Genomic DNA, 11,029 nt, shown 5'->3' on the forward strand with positions numbered 1-11,029 from the left:
TTTTGGTGTGGAATGACAGGATATTTGTCAGAGCTTTTGAGACAAACCTATTCCGTGCAAAGTGATCTTTAAGGAAATGTCTGCTTTGCTTCTCTGCTGTCTGGTATTCACTGGGGTAGCAGGGAAGCTCCAGTGTGAGTGGTTTTGTCTCAAAAATAATGCTTTTTCCCAATAAGTTCTACTGCTGCAAACACTGTAAACACTGCTGTATGAATGGGCCTGGATTTTTACCAAGTTTTGATCAAACCCTCATGATGCTCATCAGCTCAATTATCTGATGGACTTGTGCATGAATTTGTTGACACTTTGTGGCACCTCAGTGCAGAAAGGAACTGCTTTCCACCTGCTTCATTTTGTACCTCAAATCTCTGGCAATCTTTTTACCCTTCTCTCATTAGTTTTGTTTTTCTTGTGCATTAACTTTTTCCATTTCAAAGCCCTGGAGTCAAGAACATTCATTTCCGCTGTAGTGGCTTGTTCAACTTCTACCCATCTGTTTTTTTCTCTTTCAGATACCTCAGCTGTATCTGTGTTGCACTGAAGATTTTCAGATGTTAAAAGCAAATTATACTTCCTTTGTAATAGTGCACCTTATATTTCAAGGAAAATTATTTTCTACTCTTGAGAAATCATCGCTCTCAGCTGCACTGTAACTGCAAAATGACTTCAAGAGTTTTTTGCATGTGGTGATTCATTCGCATTTTGGTCATAGAATCACAGAATGGCCTAGGCTGAAAAAGACCACAATGAACATCAAGTTTCAACCCCCCTGCTATGTGCAGGGTCACCAACCACCAGACCAGGTTGCCCAGAGCCACATCCAGCCTGGCCTTGAATGCCTCCAGGGATGGGGCATCCACAACCTCCTTGGGCAACCTGTTCCAGTGCGTCACCACCCTCTGTGTGAAAAACTTCCTCCTAATATCTAACCTAAACCTCCCCGTCTCAGTTTAAAGCATTTCCCCTTGTCCTATCAGGACTGAGAGAGAGGAATACAAAAACAAACATGCTATTAACATCACGAAATGGCCACCTGCCACCTCTCATAAGATCCCATAAAGCTGTCCTTCACTACCCCTTTTAAAGAAAGTTATATTCAAAGCAAAAATTAATAGCCCTACTCTTCCTGAGCAGGAAATGTCTTTATTCTGGCAGGGCAAAGTACTGTCTAGGAGAGAGAAGTTCTGTTGCTTTTGACTTGCCATTATAAAAAGCTGAACTGACATAGTATTGATCTGCTACATCTGCTTTTTTTTTTCTTTTCTTTTTTTTTTTTTCCCAGATAATTTATTTCTCTGATCCTCTGATGGTAAATTTTAAATATTGATTTTACTATTTGGAGTTGATAAATGAGTTTGGCAGTTGCTTGTCCTTCTAAGCATCAGCATTATTACATTTCAGCCTTTCAGCACAATAGAAAGTAAATCACAGTGGGTGACCAGGTCTGTGGTCCTTCTGAGTACACAAAAGCATTTGTTTTATTCATAATATATTATTTTTTCCCAGCTGAGTCTTGCAATATTTGAAGAAATTCTTCTACACCTTTTCTCAGATAATTTTGTATTTATCTTAAAGATAAACTGTTTTCTCATCAACAGATCATTCTTTCAGATACTCTAACACCCAACATTTTGCCTGTATAGAGCTTTCCTTAACTTTGTATAGGACTTGGGAGGTAGCAGATGCATACCAGGCTGGACTCAACAATCTACAAGAATCTCATGTTTGAACATCCCAGTATCAGTGCGTGTAGCTGCTCTTGCTTTCTATTCAGCCTTTCTGATGCGTAGTGTCTACAGTCACAGAGATAACAAGACAAAGCAGAGCAACGTATGTGTTAAAAGTCCAGAGTTCCAGAATTTTGGACAGTATTACATCTCCCAAACTTTGGGTACTGCTCTGAGGCACTTCTGTGAGGAACATTTAAAATTTCATTTGAACTCTACATTTTTCTCCAGGTGATGGAAGGTCTTCCCTCTAGTGGGTGGATGGACAATGTTTGCACCCCTGTGCTACCCAGAGAGCTGAGCTGAAGAGAGGTAGCCCTGACTTTGTAGTGCTTCAACAGTTCTTGGCTGAGACACTTGTGATACTTCAGTTAACCAGGTTGCTGCTCCTGAGATAATCGAAGTGGGTCTCAGTGAACTTTCTCCTAAAATCTGCCAGATTTTTTGTCTTGAGTGCATGGCACTTTACTTCCTGGAAACTTTTAATAAAATTAGGCCAGGCACCTTCTTTGCATTCCACGATCCTGAGATGTGAAATATCTGAGAACATAACATACAGACTTTACAGTGCTTTCAAACTATAGAGATTACATTATTTGAACAATAAGTTATGGAAAGCACAGAGGTACATAACAGCCATTTAGGACAGCACTCTGTGGCCGACTGTCACTGCCACAAATAGATAACTGAGGCTCACTTTCAAGACGTGAACATCCTATAGCTGCAGGATGAAATGCTATTAAAGAAACTTGCACTGTTATGTTCTATCTAACCCAAGAACACCTCCCCTGTGAATAAAGGTTGAGGGAACTGGGCTTGTTAGAGAAGAGAAGGCTGTGGGGAGACCTCATTGTGGCCTTCCAGTACTTGAAGGGAGCATATGAACAGGAGGGGAACAGCTGTTTACAAGGATGTATAGTGATAGAACGAGAGGGAATGGTCTTAAACTGAGACAGGGGAGGTTTAGGTTAGATATTAGGAGGAAGTTCTTCACACATAGGGTGGTGACACACTGGAACAGGTTGACCAAGGAGGCTGTGGATGCCCCATCCCTGGAGGCACCAACCTGGTGGTTGGTGACCCTGCACATAACAGGGGGGTTGAAACTAGATGATCATTGTGGTCCTTTTCAACATAATTCATTCTATGATAAGAGTCAGTGGATAGTTTTTTCTTATTGTCTAGGCTCTCTTTTGCACAAAAGAGAGACAGTTGAGGGGGAGGACATCTATCCAAAAAGAGTTGTTTGAGATAGGTTGGGTGAGTTCCCTCTTTCCCTAGAAGGCAGGGAGAGTAAAAATGCATTATTCAATTATTAACATCTGTTTCCTCTACTCTTTGGAATTAGAGGGCTTTCACATACAGGAGGTGACAGCCTGATACCTCCAATCATACAGCGTATGAAAGAAGGTGATATCTTTTTCTTAATGTTTGCAGAATTAGTGATTTACCTAGTCACTAATAGAGAGAGAGAGAGAGGATTAGTTATTTGCACTTTGTGCGTACAGACTTGGAGAAGAAATATCTGAAGAATTGATTTTTAGTGACCCTAATGTCTGTCATATACCTTTGAGAACAGTTTTCCTGCAACCAAGTCGTGCTCTGAGCAGTGCTTTCTAATGAATCTAATTATTAACCTCTTTATCTCCTTATTTCACTGCTGTAGGCAGATTTGTGTCTATGGGGATAAAATTTTACTGTTTTTACACAACTTCTTTGTATGAACAACTTCTTGCTAGAAGATTTATCTTGCATGCTTTCCCAATTTAATAGCACTTAATGTTCCCCATCACTCACCAAAAGAGCATAGTATTTTTTTTTTGCAAATAATACTTAGCAGTGCTCAGGATATCTCATTTTACTTTATATTGTTCTCTGTTCTCAGCTAAGTCTCTCTCAGAGGCTTGGACACTGCAGATATCTGGACACAGTTCTTGCAGAACTGGTTATGTCTAATGTTTTGTAGCTGTTCCAAAACACATTCAGCAACACGCAATCTCTCACCTACTTTAACAATTCCTTATTTCTTATTTATGAATGTTCTGTTGCTTGTATGGGCTCTATATTTTTTTGGGATGATCTCAGAAAGTGATAAGCTTATGGAAGCACATTCTTCACACTCTTCTTGCAGTTAAGTGCAAAAGATTGCAGGGCACTCTGGATGAAAAACAAAGAACTTAAGAACTTAAGAAACACTGAAGCTGGATTCAGGATCAGCTTGAAGAACAAAGGAGGTGTACCTTCATAAAAAAATACAGCACTTCAGAATTTGGATCAAGTTCAAAGTATATATACCAATAAGGGGGCTTAATTTTGAATTTGTTCAGTATGCCTTAAAGAGAGTAAATGTCTCTTTATAGAGAATTTCCTTCACCATACCTTTGTAACTAACTCTTTTGACAGGTTTCTAGTAGCAATGGCTTTGAAAATGAATAAGAATGTTCTTTTGCAGCCTCTTTGAACACTGCATTTGTACACAGCTTTGCTGCATTCCTAAATTCAAATGGATTATAGCCTGCATTGACATGGCTATAGGCTCTCCTGCCAAAATTGCAGGATGGCTTGTATCTTCCCACTATCTTTTGCTAAAGAAAGTAGTCTGTGACATCACTGTATATCATTTGTATTGTTTTGGATGTTTTCTAGGCCCAAAGTGGTAATCCAAAGTCTTAATTATGAATTTTGGAGGTGTTTCTTTTTTCAGTGTTTTCATATCATGAAACTGAATTTTAAGCTTTTCATATCAGGTATAGCTAGGCATATGCAAGAGAAGATGTCACTTACAAGTAATGATTTGTGGAGACCGCTGTTCTCGGAATTACAACCTGGTTTATGTTTTGGTCAGATGAATTGTCACAAAATTACAGAATCACAGAATGCTTGAGGTTGGAAGGGACTTCTAGAGGTCATCTGGTCCAGCTTCCGTGCTCAAGCAGGGACATCTACAGTTATCTACAAATGAGATCTTGGAAGTGAACTAACTGACACAGTGCGGGCAATGATGTTGAGAAAAATGAAGGGCTTGGTGAAAAGCTTGAAAAGGTGAGAGCAATTCTTCAATTTCTACTCAGAACACCTGAGAATTCAGGACCCAAATTGAGAGCTACCTGGAGGCACTAGGCTGCATCTGGAGCAAGATAAAACACTAAGAGCGAGCCCTTTTGCTGTTTCCTTACTGCCTGATTAGGGCAATCACATTGGATAAAACAACTATGGAGCAATTTAGGAACCTAAACATTTGTGTATTGTGCCATTTTAAATGCACTAAGGTATTCTCCAGTGCCCTGAGTGCAGGGTGTGGGCCTCCTATATCATTTTTGCCAGTCATGTGGAAAATGTCAGATATTTTAAGAGCTTTTAAAATGGCCTATGCTTAAACATCTCAATTGCTTCCTTTTCTCTAAGTCAAATAAGCCCCACTCTCACACGCTCATTCATTCGTTTTACCTCAGAATAATTGCTCTCCACTCCCCATACAGAAAGGACTGGAGAGAGATATTTAATTTACCTAAAATCCAATCTACCTTCTCTACCTCCCACTGGAGCTGTCTAAACAGTAATGAAGCTGAACATAAATGCTGGTTGATTACATTTATTACTCAGATTACAAGTAAGCTTAGAAATAATCTTATTTTTCACAGTCTACCCAGTTAACTAACAGGTAAACTTTAATCTCCTTTTATTCTTCCCCATAATTAATCAGACAAAATTACAACTTGCCAGTGTGCCACTCCTACTTGGGCACCTTTTTATCCACACTGGGAGGCATCCACAATGCCTCAATTAAAAGCCTAGATTTCACAGCTTGGATTTAACTCCAACTTTTTTTAAACCAGAATCTTGACATCAAGCTGAAAGACTGGGCAATCTTGTTGATTTTCAGTGAGACATATTTTTCTTGGTGAAAGAGATGAAGTCAAAGAGTCCATCCCACATTTTTCCATCCTTGGAGAGACCAAGTTCCTAGACCAACAGGCTTATTCTGGCATCCTTGGAATTTGCCTTACTCAAGCACTAGCAGTATGAAATGAGACACATTAGTGAGCACTTTCACCTTCTGAGATGAGACATTTCTCATACTCTACTACACCAAAAAGTTCCTTCTAGGATCACATGAAACTGCACTGATATTGCTACTATACCTGAGAGGTCAAACATCCTCTGAGCAGAGGCTGGGGAGTGAGGATAGCCAAAATCAGGTTTCTGTCCAGGACAAGCCAGTTCACCTCTGTGGTTCACTTCACTGTACCATAAGGTACTATGAAAATATTTAGGGTTGAGACTTTATTTTAGATAAACTTACTGTGAAAAGCACTGCTAGCTGATAAAATCTATTGCTTTACTTAAATTTTGTTTCTTTGTCTATTAAGACAAAATACTAACCTTTAAAATATCTATTCCTCTACTTGCTAGAGCTCAAACACTTCTCCAGAAAAGGAAAAGACCTGAGCATTATTTTTAAATGAAAGACTTGATTGATATTATGGGAAACAGAATAATTCATTGAATGGCCTTTAGAGGGAAGCAGATGCAAAGAATCCATGGAAAGAGAGGAAAATATTTTGCATGAACAGACTGTGAGACCTTGCTGAACAAAACCAGGAACTGAGACACTGTGCTTGTTGTCTCTACTCTCTGTAGTTCTGGTTCAAATTTGAACACCCTCCACATCATCCTTAAGTGAAAGCTCTAGTTACAGCAAAGGAAACCAGGCCTAAGAAGTTATCTCAGTTTACCTGTGTAAGGAGACCTTGCTGCTGACCTTTGCCACTATTCTTTTAGCATTCTCCCTTGACAGTAGGATTAGGATTTAAGACTTGGTGATGACTGAGAACCACAGGAGCACAGAGGGCACTATCTTGGTGTTACTTATCATGTCTGGAAATGTAAGTCTTTCTGTCCTATAGCACAAGGCATGATTTGATGTAAATCTATGATTTGAAGCTTCCTGACTTCTGTCTGTTATCATATGAGGCATCAGGCAATAGTTTTGTTTGGAAAATACCTTGATAGAGATTTAGAAACAAAATCATAAAAGCTGAGTTTTAAATACTACATATCTGAAGAAGTATACTTTTGACATCGTAACTCTACTTGTTCAAAGCATTCTTTTTATACCAAAAACAGTTTTAAAAACTGTCTAAAGATCCATAAAGATCAGAAATAGCAGTGAAATATTTACAGGAAAAGTTCTTTGCCCTTGCTATGTGCATCTGTGGCATGAAGCACTCATTCCCCAGTGGGCATTCAGCCAGTGCAGCATACCTGTGTGCTGCACTTTTGGCAGGCCAGAGCTGTTTTGTGGGAAGAAGGCAGATGTCCTATATATAGCCTGGAATTATATTATGAGTCTGAAATAGTATTGGAGGAGTTCAATCATTTTCAGCACATATGCTTCTAGGTAAAGAAGGTAGAAGGTAGTCTATGAAATGAGGTCTAGCATTCGACCTCTAATTGGCAAAACAAGAAACATCAGGGAATTATAAATTTATACACATAACCTCAATTGTTGGAATTATTGGAATACATAATCAAATAAATTCTTTGTAAGTACTGTAAGACAATAAAGATTTGCATAAACTCCAGAACAAATTATTCTTGTCAAAACAATCAACTTATTTCCTGACGGAGTAGAAGGCCTTCTGGCTAGGAAGATGTACTTAAATCTTGTATACCTTGAGCTTTTTATGCTCAGCAAAAGCAGCATGAAGTGTGATGAAATTATCATAAATTAGCAGCCCCAAACTCTCACTGAACATCAGTGGCTTTCTGTCAAAGGCACCTCAGAAGGAGTTTGTGGGAATCCTCTCTCTTTTGCTACCATTCCGTGCTTTTTTTACACAGCTAGCAAACAAAACTCTGTTAATGCTGGCAGAGCTAAAACACAAGCTATTGAAACGTAGGGCCTGGAAATTAAAGTATTCCCAATCCTGTAACATGACTTGCAAGATCATTTTTAGACTTCTGCCTAACTCCATGGCAACCCCTGTTCTCACTGCAGATGCTGTCCTGGCCAACACAGACTACCTTACTGCCAGTTGTCCCTGCTGGAGTTCTCAGGCTTGTGAAAGCAGGTGCGATTCCCCGGTATTGTCTTAAACAAGATGCCATGTCCCAGAATCATATAAAATCAGATTAATTACATCAGCTTTGGTGTATCCCTTTTCACTGAAATTGCTGAAGGACGCTGTAAGCAGATTAACAAGTGCTGGGCGAGGGTGTAATTTTAAACTTTAATAACACATGCTAATGTTCAAGGGTTATGCAAGAGTGGCATTCAGAGAAAACGTGAACAGAGTTTTATGTGTTGTGGAAATGTTACCAGATTTGTATTCTCTTCATTGTCTTAGACAAAATTGGACTGATGATCCTAACAGACTAATTGTTTTTTATTTTTCATCACCGAGCTTTGGAATTCCTAGGGATATGAGTTAAATTTGTAGGAAAAAAAGAAAAAAAAAGACAGGAAGGTTCACAGTCTCAGGTATTTCAAGGACAAAAAGGATTATCGACTGTAAAACCTCTCCTCTTTCCAAGTAAAGTCCACTTGAAAATGCCAACATAAAGATCAAGAGGAACTAGAGAAAGAAGAAACATCTGTGGCTGGGTAATGTGACACTGTGTCCTCTTTGTAAGTGAGAAAGATCTTTCATGTATGCACAGTAATCTGGATTTGAGTAGTAAATCCTAGCTGTGACTATTACCCTCTTCCCATTCATGTTGCGAAGGAAGGAAAACGGGTTATTTAAACAGAGAAGAGAAAAGCATCAGGGACAACAGTCAGTACTGTCTGTTAAATATAATTAGTCAACTCTTTTTCATTACTGTGGACCGCTGGACTGGATGATCTTGGAGGTCTTTTCCAACCTTGGTGATTCTGTGATTCTATAACTAGTTTATTAAATATCTGAATATCTTCTAGCCATTCTATGTTGACTATTCAATAAAAATGGACAAAAGATATTAATTCAAAGTATATTTTTATTATTTTTCTAGCATTTAAGATTTAGCTAAGAGTGAAGGGAAACAGAAAACTAAACAGGGGAACTCAGCGAGAGTATAATGTAGTTTAGCAAGTGGATCCAAGAATGAAATGTTTAGAATTTTTAATCCCAAAACAAAAATTTTGATCCTGTCACCAAATCTAACTCTTGATGTGTGCACACAAAGCCCTTCTCTTAACGGTTTTTTCTTTGGCCTTGGTTTTGGCTACAACTGGCCATATAAGAGCTTCTGTCATATACCTGTTAGAGGGCAATGATAAATGGATCATTAGCACAAAAGTAAACACGGAATTAAAGAAATTAGACTATTTATTCTTATGTGTAACACAGAAGCTCAGCTAAGTGGCCAAAATAAATTCTTGCTCAGATGGTTAGGACCAGACTGGCGCCTACACTGATGCCTGCTTTCAGTGCTCATAGATTAATTTCTCCAAACACAACAAAAGAGGAGGAAAAAGTCAGAAACACAAATTGACCAAGGGAGAAAATCCAAGCAGTTGTACAGGATATAGACTTCAAATGTTTTGATTAATAGTACATTATTGATGAAGTCTGCTATCTTTATATCTTCCTAAGTTGTGTCAGTCAACAAGATCCTTGATCGTTTTGGAAGGCTTCTGGGATAGCATGGGGCATATCTACCAACGAGAACTGTAATAGTTACTGGTAATCTGTATGATCAGAACTTCATTCTTAATCTAATTATATAAATGTTTTTTACAGGTATTCTTCTTGGCCTCGGATGTACTTTCAAATAGTGTGAAAGTTGGAGACATCATTTTCCCAGGAAATCTCTGTTGTTTTATGTCCTCTTCTCAAGAAATTCTATCAGAATTCAAAAGGCACCTTGAAAAATCTTATCTGTGCAAAACATACTGGAGCTGAACAGTTGAACCATTTATGTTTTTAAATTATTTCTTCCTTGAAAAACAGATAAACCAATTTAGTATGTGACCTGCCTGAAGTTGTGAGTGCGGGTACCATATGAGTCTTTCTTGTACTGGCACCAATATTCTGGTGCTAACACCAATTCTAATATCATTAAACAAGTTGTAAAAGTGGCCATGCGCTTTCAGAATGCTACGTACAAGACGTGAGTTCTTCATCTTTGCACAATCATTTCCTTTTTTATAGACTTGTTTTCTAGCCCCAACATTGATCAAACATCTAAAAATCTCATCACACAGACTGTTTTTGGACTAGAATGCACAAAGGTGTTGTGTGGAACTTGGAGCTGGGGCAAACAGTATCCTGTTCCGAATGTCCGCCGCTCGCAGGCTGCCCACCTGCAGAGCAGGCACTGCTGAGCTCCTGGCTGCTGCTGTTGTGTGGGCTGCTTCCTATCCAGCAGTCAAGCTGCTGCTAACGCCTTTGGCTCATATCTTATTTTCGGGTGTGGTCTGATTGGACATTTTGATCCTTTTCTTTAAGACATAGAATAACTGTAAACTATAAAACATTTTAAAAGGAGAGCCAGGGTACTGCATTGTCTATTTTTTTTCTGACAGAAATGATTCCAAAGTGAGAAATGCAATGGTGAGTGATGGAGTAACTCCCAGCATGCTGAAGGAACAACTTAACAAGGACCTACAAACTCCACTGATCCAAAGCATGTTTCAATCACATTTCGTGAAGTAAAATGATCAAACAATCTTGATCTTCTCCTTTCTTCTTCCTGCTCCTTTATGGAGTAAACCTACCCACTTCCTTTGAAGTTTATTCCCTAGATCATAAACTCTTTGTGACACAGTTGGCCTTTCTATTCATTGTTTGCACAGTACCAATTACAAGATGTAGTCCTAGAAGCCAATAATAATAATTGATAATAAACATTTGTTCTAGCTCCAGCAGTTCCTGATAAGAGCAATGCAAGCACAATGCCTGTGTTTGGTTCTTTGTGAAGCTCTGCATGAGAGGGATGTAATCCTGAAAGTATTCAAATACAGCTGACCATTAGCAGAGCAGTGAAAATACCTAATGAGGCAAAGTCAAACTCACAGATGCCCTAAGATCCTACTGAGGGTCAGTGGATCATTTGCTCTCTAATATTTGTCAGTTCTAAAATCTTTGTAGTTTTGTGGTAATAATGAAAGCAGCACAGACTTTCCAATGGAAATACAGTACTGACTTCAATCTAATCCTTCTACAGAAAGAATGAGTCATTGTTGATGGAATTAAAATATAGATATGGAATTTAATAATATATAAGTGATTGTTAAAAAAGGAAATAACATGAGACAAACTTCACTAGTGGCCATATTGGCAAGTCTCAATGATAGTCCTATTGGCAAATCTCAA

Source organism: Meleagris gallopavo, chromosome 1 (genome assembly GCF_000146605.3).
Source record: "Meleagris gallopavo isolate NT-WF06-2002-E0010 breed Aviagen turkey brand Nicholas breeding stock chromosome 1, Turkey_5.1, whole genome shotgun sequence".
In the NCBI taxonomy this organism is placed as follows: Eukaryota; Metazoa; Chordata; class Aves; order Galliformes; family Phasianidae; genus Meleagris; species Meleagris gallopavo.